The sequence below is a fragment of the Podarcis gaigeae genome (assembly GCF_964106915.1).
Source record: "Podarcis gaigeae genome assembly, chromosome: 18".
Taxonomy (NCBI): domain Eukaryota; kingdom Metazoa; phylum Chordata; class Lepidosauria; order Squamata; family Lacertidae; genus Podarcis; species Podarcis gaigeae.
The window spans coordinates 5,592,264-5,606,447 of record NC_139696.1 but is presented as its reverse complement, the minus strand read 5'-3'; the positions used below and the strand labels follow the sequence as shown (position 1 = coordinate 5,606,447).

Below are 14,184 nucleotides of genomic sequence, written 5' to 3'. Positions count from 1 at the left end.
GATCTTTCAGGACCTGAATGTACGCTGCTCCAGCTGTTGGAGCAGGTAGCTTTGCCACTGTTTTACGGCCGGGGTTTGCAACCGTTGAGCAGTGGCACCCTGGGGTGCCTTGAAGGATGGTCAGCGGTGTCGTGGGCAACATTGGCCTCCATCCCTCTCTCCTTCACTCCCTCCTCTGATGCCCTCTCGCATCTTTGCCTCCCAAAGGCTTGCATGGCTGTTTGTTGCAGCAGCCCTGACTGCAAGCTCTGCAGGTGAATGGATCGCCGAAGAATGGATGCTTTTGAATTGTGGTGCTGGAGGAGACTCTTGAGAGTCCCATGGACTGCAAGAAGATCAGATCAAACCTCTCTATTCTGAAGGAAATCAGCCCTGAGTGCTCACTGGAAGGACAGATCCTGAAGCTGAGGCTCCAAGACTTTGGCCACCTCATGAGAAGAGAAGACTCCCTGGAAAAGACCCTGATGATGGGAAAGATGGAGGGCACAAGGAGAAGGGGACGACAGAGGACGAGATAGTGGGACAGTGGTATAGAAGCTACCAGCATGAGTCTGACCAAACTGCGGGAGGCAGTGTTCCAGAGGTCCATTCTTAACCTGAAGCACTACTTTAGCTAATGGGGCCTCCCGCTGCTGCCGCGTTGCTGAAGCACGATTTCTGTTCTCATCCTGAAGCAAAGTTCTTAACCCGAGGTACTATTTCTGGGTTAGCGGAGTCTGTAACCTGAAGCGTATGTAACCCGAGGTACCACTGTATACACACCAGGTCAATGCTGCACAAAGGGATCTCATTGGAATCAGAAAAAGAGTCAAGATTAGTTGGAAGGGACCCCGGGGTCATCTAGTCCAACCCGCTGCACATAGGAGCACATCAATGCGCATGACTGCACATCAGCCATGTGGAAGGGGAAAGAAGCAAAGGAACAGAAGCCTGTGGCAAACAGCCCACACTCTGATTGTGAAATTAACTTTTGACTTTGAAATCAGATGGTGCAAGAGGGAGCAATGTTCAGGGGGAAAGACCCTAACTAGGGAATTTTGCAGATCTGCCAGTTTGGGTTTCGTCCTGTTTCTCATTCGCCCAGCTTTAAATTCAGTTTAGATTTCTACATCTCTACATTAGGTAAAGGGACCCCTGATCATTAGGTCCAGTCGTGGCCGACTCTGGGGTTGCGGCACTCATCTCGCTTTATTGGCCAAGGGAGCAGCTTCCGGGTCATGTGGCCAGCATGACTGAGCCGCTTCTGGCGAACCAGAGCAGCGCACGGAAATGCCGTTTACCTTCCCACCAGAGTGGTACCTATTGATCTACTTGCACTTTGACGTGCTTTTGAACTGCTAGGTTGGCAGGAGCAGGGACCGAGCAACGGGAGCTCACCCCGTCATTGCGGGGATTCGAACTGCCGACATTCTGATCGGCAAGTCCTAGGCTCTGTGGTTTAACCCACAGCGCCACATTAGTTGATGGTTTATTTTTCTATTATTATTATTATTAACATCCTCATAAAACTCATCAGCATTTTTGTTGTGAATTATTGCTATCTGGGACAAGCTGCAGCTCAGCTTTACGTGCAGAAGAACCCTGGAATTTCCAAGTGCAGAATGTCCCGTTTGCATCCCCAGAGAGGGGCTGCCAGTCAGAGCAGACAATATGGGGCTAGATGGACAAATACTTCAAACTGTTCTAAAGCAACTCCCTATATGGTTTAGAAGATCTCTGGCATTTCCAAGTGCAGAATGTCCCCTATTTGGACAGCAGCTGCCAGTCAGAGCAGACAATATGTAGTAGTAGTAGTAATAATAATAATAATAATAATAATAATAATAATAATAATAATTTATTATTTATACCCCGCCCATCTGGCTGAGTTTCCCCAGCCACTCTGGGCGGCTCCCAATCAAGTATTAAAAACAATACAGCATTAAATATTAAAAACTTCCCTGAACAGGGCTGCCTTCAGATGTCTTTTAAAGATAGGATAGCTACTTATTTCCTTCACATCTGAAGGGAGGGCGTTCCACAGGGCGGGCGCCACCACCGAGAAGGCCCTCACTTCTGGCAATGAGGGAACTGCCAGAAGGCCCTCAGAGCTGGACCTCAGTGTCTGGGCTGAACGATGGGAGTGGAGACACTCCTTCAGGTATACAGGACCGAGGCCGGTTAGGGCTTTCAAGGTCAGCACCAACACTCGGAAACGCACTGGGAGCCAATGCAGATCTCTCAGGACCGGTGTTATGTGGTCCCAGTGGCCACTCCCAGTCCCCAGTCTAGCTGCCGCATTCTGGATTAATTGCAGTTTCCGGGTCACCTTCAAAGGAAGCCCCACGTAGAGCGTGTTGCAGTAGGGGCTAGTTGGATAAATACTTTGAGCTGTTCTAAAGCAACTCCCTATGTCCCTGGGTTTAAGCACCCAGCCTAGTATTTTTCTGCCATATGGCCCAACCCCTCCTGAGCCTACATTCCAGCTGGAAGGGCTTTGTTATTCCACCTGAAGACCACCCAACGAGTTTACAACCTGGATGGCATCCGAAACAAAGGCATCTCAAGCCCCTAAGAGTCTTCGCCTGCAATTCTGTGCATGGTGAGATGGCTGAGAAACTCAATTCAGATTGCAGTTACAAGCAAACAGACTATAATTTGCACTTTCTGAAACAAGGCACAAACATTGCTAGCCTGCGAAAATTCGCAGTTTCCTGAATTTTGCAATGCACATCCCCCGTTAAGCAAATGTGTACAGCCATGCTTTGAAATGCACCTACTTGCATTCATAACCTTATTGCAATAATGCACTATAACCGGGAGAAATTTATTTGCAGAAGCGTGCATTTTCAGTAGCAAAGTTGCTAGACTTTTTTAAAAAAAGGTTTGCAGGCTGATGTGGAAATACAGATAACCGAACTGAAAGCAGGGTTGCCACATTTCAAAAAAAGTGAAAATCTGGACACAAAAGTCTAGATTTCCAACATCTGTTGCCATAAGTCCAGATTTTCCCAGACATTTCAGCGATTTTCACCCAGAGACTGTTTCTGAATGCCGTATTCTGGCTGCGTCCAAGAAATTCCGGATGTAGGACATCTCTAACTTAAAGTGTGGAGAAATGGGAAACAGAGAAAAACAGAAATTGAGAGATTCACCCATTTCTCCCTGGGAGGAAGCCCCAATTAAAAAGCACTGGTTGTATAGTTACTCATCTCCTTGTTTCAAGGGTTGCAAAACTCCCTACCTGCCAACATTTCTCTAATGAAAATAGGGACATCCTAAGGAAAACGCGGGTGGCGCTGTGGTCCAAACCACAGAGCCTAGGGCTTGCCGATCAGAAGGTCGGTGGTTCGAATCCTTGCGACGGGGTGAGCTCCTGTTGCTCGGTCCCTGCTCCTGCCAACCTAGCAGTTCGAAAGCACGTCAAAGTGCAAGTAGATAAATAGGTACCGCTCTGGCGGGAAGGGAAACAGCCTTTCCGTGCACTGCTCTGGTTCGCCAGAAGCGGCTTAGTCCTGCTGGCCACATGACCCGGAAGCTGTACGCCGGCTCCCTCGGCCAATAAAGTGAGATGAGCGCTGCAACCCCAGAGTCGGCCATGACTGGACCTAATGGTCAGGGGTCCCTTTACCTTTAAGGGAAAACAGGGCACTCCAATCAGAAACCAGGTCAGCTTCTGTAAATCCAGGACTGTCCCTGGAAAATAGAGATACGTGGAGGGTCTGCATCTAGTTCCAGTGGCATAGCGTGGGGGGTGCAGGGGGGCCGGCCGCACCGGGCGCAACATCTGGGGGTTAGGGTTAGGGGGGCGCAAATCCATGGGTTAGGGGGTGCAAATTACTTGCCTTGCCCCGGGTGCTGACAACCCACGCTACACCACTGTCTAGTCCAACCGCTTGCAAAGCAGGAATCTCAGTTAAAGCATCCCTGACCTGATAACCAAAGGAGACAGCCTTCTCCTCTTACTGGCAAGACAGTGGAATGTGCTTCCTTGGAAAGCAATGGACTCTCCTTCCTCATCTCTCTCTCTCTCTCTCTCTCTCTCTCTCTCTTGCAAATTGATCTCATCAGGCCCTCTAAGTCACATATCATCATTTAGCTCAATTGGTAGAACATGATGCTCTTAGGCGCATGGGTTTGAGCATCACCTTGGGCAAAAGGCGCTAGCATTGCAAAGGTCAGACTAGATGACTCATGAGGTCCCTTCTGACTCTACAATTCTACAATTCTTCGTATAAAGTGGTACCTCGGGTTAAGAACTTAATGCGTTCCGGAGGTCCGTTCTTAACCTGAGGTACCACTTTAGCTAATGGGGCCTCCTGCCACCGCCGCACGATTTCTGTCCTCATCCTGAAGCAAAGTTCTTAACCTGAAGCACTATTTCTGGGTTAGCGGAGTCTGTAACCTGAAGCGTATGTAACCCGAGGTACCACTGTATATAGTTTTCTGCCCTGTGCTACTGGAAGATCAAAAGTCTCTCTCTTTCTCTCTCTTAAATGGTAAGCTAAAAGGTAAAGGCCCCCTGGATGCTTCAGTCCAGTCAAAGGCGACTACTGGGTTGCGGCGCTCATCTCACTTTCAGGCCGAGGGAGCCGGCGTTTGTCCGCAGGCAGCTTTCCAGGTATATCTGAAGGAGCGTCTCCACCCCCATCTTTCTACCCGGACACCGAGGGTCTTCTGGCGGTTCTCTCACTGTGAGAAGCCAAGTTACAGGGAATCAGGCAGAGGGCCTTCTCGGTAGTGGCACCCGCCTTGTGGAACGCCCTCCCACCAGATGTCAAAGAGAACAACAACTATCAGACTTTTAGAAGACATCTGAAGGCAGCCCTGTTTAGGGAAGCTTTTAATGTTTGATGTATTATAGTATTTTAATATTTTTTTGGAAGCTGCCCAGAGTGGCTGGGGAAGCCCAGCCAGATGGGCAGGGTAGGTATATATATATAAATAAATAAATAAATAAATAAATAAATAAATAAATAAATAAATAAATATTATTCCAGGTCATGTGGCCAGCAGAACTAAACTGCTTCTGGCGCAATGGGACACCGTGACGGAAACCAGAGCGCACGGAAATGCCGTTTACCTTCCCGCCAGAGCAGTACCTATTTATCTACTTGCGCTGGCATACTTTGAACTGCTAAGATGGCAGGAGCTGGGACAGAGCAACGGGTGCTCACCCCATCGTGGGGATTCGACCCGCCGACCTTCCGATAGGCAAGCCGAAGATTCTCAGTGGTTTAGACCACAGCACCACCCACATCCCCCTCTTAAATGGATCTCCTCAGGCGCCCTCAGTCACGTGGGACCACTATCACAGCCAAACGCATTTTTGAGAAGCTCTGGTTATCTGCTCAAGACATGCCTGTCCGTTCCCTCTTCCCAATTTGGGCAACTGTAGTAAACATCTCCACTACTCTCCCCTGGTTTATCTTGCTCTGGAATCCCTTTGAGCTCACAACGAGCCTCTCTGAATTGGGATTAACGTGACAGGGAGCATGGAAGAGTGACTGTAAGAAGAAAGGAAACGAAAAATGAATGGCCATTCCAGTCAATCATCGCAGCTCTGGCTCGGTTGGATTCCCAGGGAAAGGAAATCTGAGAGAGGCTTAATGCCCAAACCTCAGCGAGACAGAGACCCCAACAGAGATGGTGTGTGGCATGGGGGAGTCGCTTGCCTGCGAAGGCAGAACAGCACAGATCTGACCTGGGGGGTGCCAATCAGGATACCCTCCTCAGCTGATTTCAGATTGGCTCGCTTTCACGGAGGACCTTAAGGTCCATAAATAGCAACACCCTAGAGGTCCCGGTTCCCAGTAGTGATGTACGGAAGTGAGAGCTGGACCATAAAGAAGGCTGATGGCTGAAAAATGGATGCTTTTGAATTCTGGTGCTGGAGGAGACTCTTGAGAGTCCCATGGACTGCAAGAAGATCAAACCTCTCCATTCTGAAGGAAATCAGCCCTGAGTGCTCACTGGAAGGACAGATCCTGAAGCTGAGGCTCCAAGACTTTGGCCACCTCCTGAGAAGAGAAGACTCCCTGGAAAAAATCCTGATGTTGGGAAAGATGGAAGGCACAAGGAGAAGGGGACGACAGAGGACGAGATGGTTGGACAGTGCTCTCGAAGCTACAAACATGAGTTTGACCAAACTGCGGGAGGCAGTGGAAGACTGGAAGGCCTGGCGTGCTCTGGTCCAGGGGGTCACAAAGAGGCGGACATGACTAAACAACTCAACAACAACAAATACGGTTGTAACAAGATGGTTTTGGGGTGTGGTGTTTTGCCAGAGTGTGGGAGCATATACAGTGGAACCTCGGGTTAAGTACTTAATTCGTTCCAGAGGTCCATTCTTAACCTGAAGCACGGGACGACAGAGGATGAGATGGTTGGACAGTGTTCTCGAAGCTACCAGCATGAGTCTGACCAAACTGGGGGAGGCAGTGGAAGACAGGAGTGCCTGGTGTGCTCTGGTCCAGGGGGTCACCAAGAGTCGGATACGACTAAATGACTAAACAACAACAACAGTGGTCCCAGGCCCTAAGGAAGTCAGATTAGCCTTTTCAACACTGGCCCCGGCCTGGTGGAACGCTCTGTCTCATGAGACCAGGGCCCTGCAGGATCTGATTTCTTTCCACAGGACCTGTAAGACAGAGCTGTTCCGCCTGGCTTTTGACTTGGAATCAACTTGATTCCCTCCCCCTCTTTCTTTTTTCCTTTTTCCTTCTGTGATGGAACTCCTACTTGGGGACTTCCCCGGCTTTTTTCTGGCCCACGTGGGACCAGTGTGGACAGTTAGCCTTGGTGAAGACTTGGACGTTTTCATCCCCAAAAAAGTTCTTGAGTTTCTGCTGAAATGAGGCTGCATTTTAATGTTGTATTTTAATCTTGATTTTTAAGTTGTACGGTGGTACCTCGGGTTACATACGCTTCAGGTTACAGAATCCGCTAACCCAGAAATAGTACCTCGGGTTAAGAACTTTGCTTCAGGATGAGAACAGAAATCGTGCTCCGGCGGCGTGGCGGCAGTGGGAGGCCTCATTAGCTAAAGTGGTGCTTCAGGTTAAGAACAGTTTCAGGTTAAGAACAGACCTCCTGAACGAATTAAGTACTTAACCCGAGGTACCACTGTATTTCAATCAATTGTTTTATATCTGGTGTTAGCCACCCTGAGCCTGGTCCTGGCTGGGGAGGGCGGGGTATAAATAAAATTTATTATTAATAATAATATTATTAAACTGGGAAGGGTAGCTGACGCCGCAGAAGACAGAATCAGAATTCAAGGTGACCTTCAAGAGCGACAAATGTCAGAGTTTACACTTAAACAGAAAAAAAACCAGCTGCACAGGTATAAAATTGGTGACACCTGGCTTTCTAGCAGTACTCGTTGAAAGCATCTGGGGGTCTTGGTGGACCAGGAGTTTCACATGAGTCCACAGTGTGATGCAGCAGCAAAAAAAACCTAATGTTATTCTAGGGGGCATCAACAGAAGTTCTAGTGTCCAGATCAAGGGAAGTCATAGTCCCATTCTATTCTGCCTTGGTCAGACCACACCTGGAATACAGTGTCCAATTCTGGGTGTCACAATTTAAGAAGGATGTTGACAAGCTGGAAGGTGTGCAGAGGATTAAGATCAAGATTATCAAGGGTCTGGAAGCCAAGCCTGATGAGGAACAGTTGAAGGAGTTGGGCATGTTTAGCCTGGAAAAGAGGAGATATGAGAGCCATCTTCAAATATCTAAAGGGCTCTCACATGGAGGATGGAGTGAGCTTGTTTCCTCCTGGTCTGGAGGGGAGGACTCGAACCCGTGGCTTCAAGTTACATGAAAGAAGATTCCAGGAAGAACTTTCTGATGGCAAGAGCTGTTCAACAGTAGAACGGACATCCTCGGAAGATGGTGGATGATGGAGGTTTCTGCTTTGCAGGTTGTACTAAATGAGACATGTAAAGGTAAAGGTAAAGGGACCCCTGACCATTAGGTCCAGTCGTGGCCGACTCTGGCGTTGCGGCGCTCATCTCACTTTATTGGCCGAGGGAGTACAGCTTCCGGATCATGTGGCCAGCAGGACTAAGCCGCTTTTGACGAACCAGAGCAGCACACGGAAACGCCGTTTACCTTCCCGCCAGAGCGGTACCTATTTATCTACTTGCACTTTGATGTGCTTTCGAACTGCTAGGTGGGCAGGAGCAGGGACCGAGCAACGGGAGCTCACCCTGTGGCGGGGATTCGAACCACCGACCTTCTGATCAGCAAGTCCTAGGCTCTGTGTACCCGCCTTGTACTAGAGACCAATTGGGGTCTCTCTTAAGCCAAGAGTGTGGTATAGACAGCCCAATGGCTTGACTCTGTACCCATGGAAAAAGGCAGTCTGCTTTGTTTGTTAGCAACGATAAAACAGACTATAGTTTCGCTTGCAAACAAAAAAAAGTATGTTTTATCATCACAACAACCCTGTGAGCTAGGCTTCATTCTGCAGGGTGGTCGCTTTTCCCAAACTGAGAATTTTCCGGACATTTCCCCAAGCCGTTAATTTTTCCAGAGGAGGGGGGAGGGATCAATGTCATAATTATCAAAGAATGGGTTCCAACCGCACAAACAATAATACGCAAAGCCTTTTTTCCCCTCCCCATAGCTTTTAGCTTTGTTTACAAAATGCAAGTAAAGTAAACATGCTAAATTAGATGGCTCTCTAGGGCATCAGAAAATGTCTCGATGGAAGCTGAATTTTCCCCGACGCTAATTGCCCAGACAAAAAACTAATTCAGCTTTTTTAGGGGGGTGGGGGAGAGAAGCCATATTACAGGGCAGATTAGACTACTTTGAGAGCCGGGCTCAGCCAAGATCACCTAGCAAAGGGATAGGTAAAAGGTCAAGGTACTCCTGACCATTAGATCCAGTCGCGAATGACTCTGGGGTTGCGGCGCTCATCTCGCTTTATTGGCCGAGGGAGCCAGTGTACAACTTCCGGGTCATGTGGCCAGCAGGACTACGCCGCTTCTGGCGAACCAGAGCAGTGGACGGAAACGCCGTTTACCTTCCTGCCGGAGTGGTACCTATTTATCTACTTGCACTTTGACATGCTTTCGAACTGCTAGGTGGGCAGGAGCAGGGACCGAGCAATGGGAGCTTACCCCGTCACGGGGATTTGAACTGCTGACCTTCTGATTGGCAAGTCCTAGGGTCTGTGGTTTAATCCACAGCGCCACCCGCGTCCCAGCGAAGGGATCTTCATACCTACATGAAGATTTGAACCCAGGCCCTGACCTACTGCCCTAACCACTGTCTGAGACAGTGCATAGTAATCCGAGTACAGTAAATCCAAGATTGCTCAAGGAAGTGAGCCAAAGCTAAAGGAAGGTGAAAGGATGGTATCGCCTTTGCCAAGACGATGGTCATATGGTCCCCCAAAAAGGTGGTTATATTGTTTATGTGTTGCTGCCACTGTAGCCAGAATTCTGTACGCGCAGAAATGGGAAGTAGTTGCAACGAAAGAGGACTTTAAAATGATTGGACTACAGTGGTACCTCGGAAGTCGAACGGAATCCGTTCCAGAAGTCCGTTCGACTTCCAAAATGTTCAGAAACCAAGGCGCGGCTTCCGATTGGCTGCAGGAGGCAGAGCTGGCAATGAGCCCAACCAGAAGGCAACGGAGGAACGTGAACGATACTAGAAGACATCTGAAGGCAGCCCTGTTTAGGGAAGCTTTTAATGTTTGATGGATTACTGTATTTAAATATTTTGTTGGAAGCCGCCCAGAGTGGCTGGGGAAGCCCAGCCAGATAGGCGGGGTATAAATTATTATTATTATTATTATTATTATTGTTGTTGTTATGTCATGTTATTATTTTATCAGGCTGCATGCTCAAGGAACAGATTGTCCGGGAGCAACCTAAGATTCTAGTCCAGGGGTCAGCAAACTTTTTCAGCAGGGGGCCGGTCCACTGTCCCTCAGACCTTGTGGGGGGCCAGACTATATTTTTTTGGAGGGGCGGAATGAACGAATTCCTATGCATCCTAAACAACCCAGAGATGCGTTTTAAGTAAAAGCACACATTCCACTCATGTATAAACACCAGGCAGGACCGAAAAATAACCCAGAGATGCATTTTAAATAAAAGGACACATTCTACTCATGTGAAAACACGCTGATTCCTGGATTGTCCGCCGGGCCGGATTGAGAAGGCGATTGGGCCAGATCCGGCCCCCGGGCTTTAGTTTGCCTGCCTATGTTTTAGTCCTCATGAGTGATTCAGAAGCTGTTTTAGACCGAGTCAGATTGTTGGTCCTGGTGACTGCTTTCTAGAGATGCTGAGATGAAAATCACTACCTCTTGAGTCACACACACACACACACACACACACACACATACTGGGCTATGCCCCTCTTCCAGTTTGATCCGCAATGGCACTCCACACATGGGCGCCTCCTCATGTGCGAATCTCCCCACTCTGTCACCCTGGACATGTGGGGCGTTTGGCGGTCAGAGCAGGAGCACAGGAATGTCCTCGGAGCTCCTTTCTCCCCCCACGAACTTTGCTCCTGATGTGCAACCCATTTTAATGCCCCTCATCAGAAGCAGGGAACCCCCCCACCATCCTCATCAAACCCCCAACCTCTCCTCTCCCCCCAACTCAACAAGAACGCGCCCCCCAAAACAAAACTAGTCGGTGTCGCAAACCATAGAAGGCAACGCCTCGGTCCTCCCCAATAAAATATTTGAGGGTGCCGGGGGCCCCCAAAGTTAACGGGGATTGCCGTTCCAATGGTGCGCGTGCACCATATCGTGCAGGGCGGGGCTTAACTGCCCCCCCCCCAAATATTTTATTCAAGTTGCAAAAAGAACCGTTCGCACATATACAACTCGCGGGGAACCGGGGGAGGTGTCACCCATTTTGCAAACCTCTCCCAGCAGCACCGGGGGGGGGGGGCATGCCAGAGGCTCTCCGTGTAACATGTGAGAAAGCTTAAACCCCCCCCCCTCCTAAAAATTAGCAGGGGGAGGAAGCATGAAGAGGAACAAAGAGGCCCCTCTGGATCTGCCTTGCCCAGCTATGCGCTGCGTTTGACTGCTCCAGGGCTCGGGGGGGGGGGGCGCGAACAGGGGCCACCACGGGGAATGGGGGTGTGGGTGCGGCACCCCCAGAGCAATCTAAGGTAGGCAGGGCATGCAGGAACTCCACGCAAGCGAGCAACACAAACACACGCACACGCCGGCACAAGAGTTCCCCGCGCAATGAATGGGAGCCGTGCGCCAGGGCGCACGACGCGCGTCCAGATGGACTTGCACGGGGGAAGCGGTTGTGTCCCGCCACATCCCCATTCGAAATCTCCGCTTAGGTCTCCGCGATCACGCCCGGAAGAGAACCGAATCTACCTCCTTGTCAATGGTGCGGGGAGGGAGAGGACGAGAGAGGGAGGCTGGCTTTTTAAAAAAATAAAATTATTATTATTTTTTTAAAGCAGACAAACTCACTCCTGCGATCCGGGACAAGAAGACGGAAAATTACGCTTTCGAGCGCGAGGTTTCTTTTTTAGGTGTCCGTGGGAAACTCTTTCGAAGCCCCCTTACAAAGTTTTGAGTAGTTGGGGGGGCGAGAGAATTGTGCTTTCTTGTCATTCCCAAAAGCACCCCAACTCATCCCCCAAAAGTGGAGAGAAGGGGATCTCGAGGGCGGGATCCTGGGTGGGATCGAGGAAGAAAGACTATGGGCTGAGGAATGTCAGAAGTGAACAAAGAAAACGGGGGGGGGGGCGCAGAGAGAAGGGAGAGGGGCGACAAAGGACGGCGCAGCAAAGAGCTGCAAAGGAAACCCACCCGCCCCATTTGCAAAAGTCACTGGAATAGTTTTCCTGGCGGGTGCCCGTCCCGTCCCCCCTCCGCCGCCAACAACCCCCCTAACCAAAAACCATTGCAATAATCTGGAGCGATGTTTTAAACGAAAAGAATAGATAGAAGTTTTACAGATACCTTCTTGGTCCTAGAATTCCAAAGATGAGCCGTGGATTTCTTTGTTTAAGTTCTGAGCCGGGCAGGGGGGGGGGAGAAAGAGGGGGGGGGAATCGCAGCCTTTTTGGAGAAAAGGAGGAGAGAGACCTCCAAATCGGGCAGGGGGAGGTCCTTGCAGCTTGAGAAGGGGTGCTGGGTGGGGAGGAGGGAAAAGAGGAGGGGGCAGAGAGGGAGGAAGGCTGCATTCTTCAGCCAAAAGTTTTTAACTTCAAGGCTTGGTTGAAGGCAGTGGGGGGGCATAAGGTGGAGGGGTTTAGCTGGTGGTTGTGGACTTTCAAAAGCAGGGGCTGCCGTCTCCCTAATGTCTCCTTGGCCCCCTGGTTCTGTTGGGCCTGCAGACCCCGGAAAGCCGTCTGCCTCCTTCCCTCCTTCACCCCCCCCCCAATTTCCCCTCCCCATGACAGCTCCTCGACTCCCAGGCGTGAAAGGCTGTGGGTGGCAGAGGGGGGAAATTAATAACACATCCCTCGACTTCAAAGGGGCTTGCAGTGGGAAGAAGGAGAGAGGAATGAATGAAAGAGGAGAGAAAGCCAATTTGGCCTGTCTATTGTTCCCCTTAAATGGGTAAAGGGAAAGTCTGGTGGGCGGTGGTGAAACCCCCACCGCCTGCCTGCGTTCCCAAGGCCGGAGAGGAGGTTTTTCCTAAGCAGTTGGGAACTTTTCGTGGGCGCCAGCCTCAGGGTTCCACAAAGCTCTTCATCAGGCAAAAGCGTTTTGTGAAACCAGGAAGTTTGTGCACTATGCCGCCGACCTACATAAAAAAGGTAAAGGGACCCCGACCATAAGGTCCAGTCGTGGCCGACTCTGGGGTTGCGGCGCTCATCTCGTTTTACTGGCCGAGGGAGCCGGCGTACAGCTTCCGGGTCATGTGGCCAGCAGGACTAAGCCGCTTCTGGCGAACCAGAGCAGCGGATGGAAACGCCGTTTACCTTCCCACCGGAGTGGTACCTATTTATCTACTTGCACTTTGACGTGCTTTTGAACTGCTATGTTGGCAGGAGCTGGGACCAAGCAATGGGAGCTCACCCCGTCGCAGGGATTCGAACTGCCGACCTTCTGATTGGCAAGTCCTAGGCTCTGTGGTTTAACCCACAGCGCCACCCCTGTCCCTTAGGTTTGCGCACTCTGCCACCGACCTACATAGACTGGCATTAAACAATACCTGGAGGAAAGAGGAGGAGGAGCCTTCGCTATGAGCTATGATCTGTGTTCCCTAAAAACAAAGCAATTTTCTAGTCCTCATGGGTCTGAATCGAAGGGCCTAAACGGGAACAGTATGCTAAGTTGGGTCACTGGTCTCAGGACTGCCTATGAGGGTTTCCCAAACTTGTCTAAGAGGGTTTTGTAAACTGGGGTCTCAGCTGTTTTCAGACCACAGTTCCCAGTGTCCCTGGTCCCTGGTTCTGCTAGCTAGGGATGAGGGGACTTGTAGTTCCCAAAAACAACTGGACCCCCAAGTTTGGGAAACTCTTGTCTACGACAACTGGCACAACAATGCTGTAGGACTGAGTATTAGAGGCCATGGGGAACCCTGAACTTTAGCTGTCCAAAGTCTGCCGTGGTTTGCATGCAGTCGCCGGCATTGCCAGTGACATAGCGTGGGTTGCTAGTGCCTGTTGGGTTGACATAGTGTGGGTTGCCAGTGCCCAGGAGCCAGATTTGGCTGAGATTCCGCCATTCCGGGGAGGTTGGACTAGAGAACACTTTATGCCCCTTCCATCTCCGCGATTCTATGATGGGAGGAAAATCTGATACAATTTGCATCCCATACAGGACGTGGGTGGCGCTGGGACACGGGTGGCGCTGTGGGTTAAACCACAGAGCCTAGGACTTGCCGATCAGAAGGTTGGCGGTTCGAATCCCCGCAATGACGGGGTGAGCTCCCGTTGCTCGGTCCCTGCTCCTGCCAACCTAGCAGTTCGAAAGCACCTCAAAGTGCAAGTAGATAAATAGGTACCGCTCAGGCGGGAAGGTAAACGGTGTTTCCGTGCGCTGCTCTGGTTTGCCAGAAGCGGCTTAGTCCTGCTGGCCACATGACCCGGAAGCTGTACACCAGCTCCCTCGGCCAGTAAAGCGAGATGAGCGCCGCAACCTCAGAGTCGGCCATGACTGGACCTAATGGTCAGGGGTCCCTTCACCATTTTACAGTTTGCTTGCATTTCCTAAAACCCCATGTGAACAAAAATTCAGCCATGTTC

At 50.4% G+C, this 14,184-nt stretch overlaps 1 protein-coding gene across 3 annotated transcripts in view; it reads right to left on the bottom strand.

Annotated features, from left to right (window-relative positions):
* Nucleotides 1-12,031, bottom strand: part of FBN3 (fibrillin 3) — a 171,759-nt gene extending 159,728 nt beyond the window's left edge. For all 3 annotated transcript variants that reach the window (XM_083720127.1, XM_083720129.1, XM_083720130.1), the window contains exon 1: nucleotides 11,948-12,031. The gene's annotated coding sequence lies outside the window, so the exon portion shown is untranslated. The remainder of the gene's footprint in view (nucleotides 1-11,947) is intronic.
* Between the last annotated feature and the right edge of the window lie 2,153 nt (nucleotides 12,032-14,184).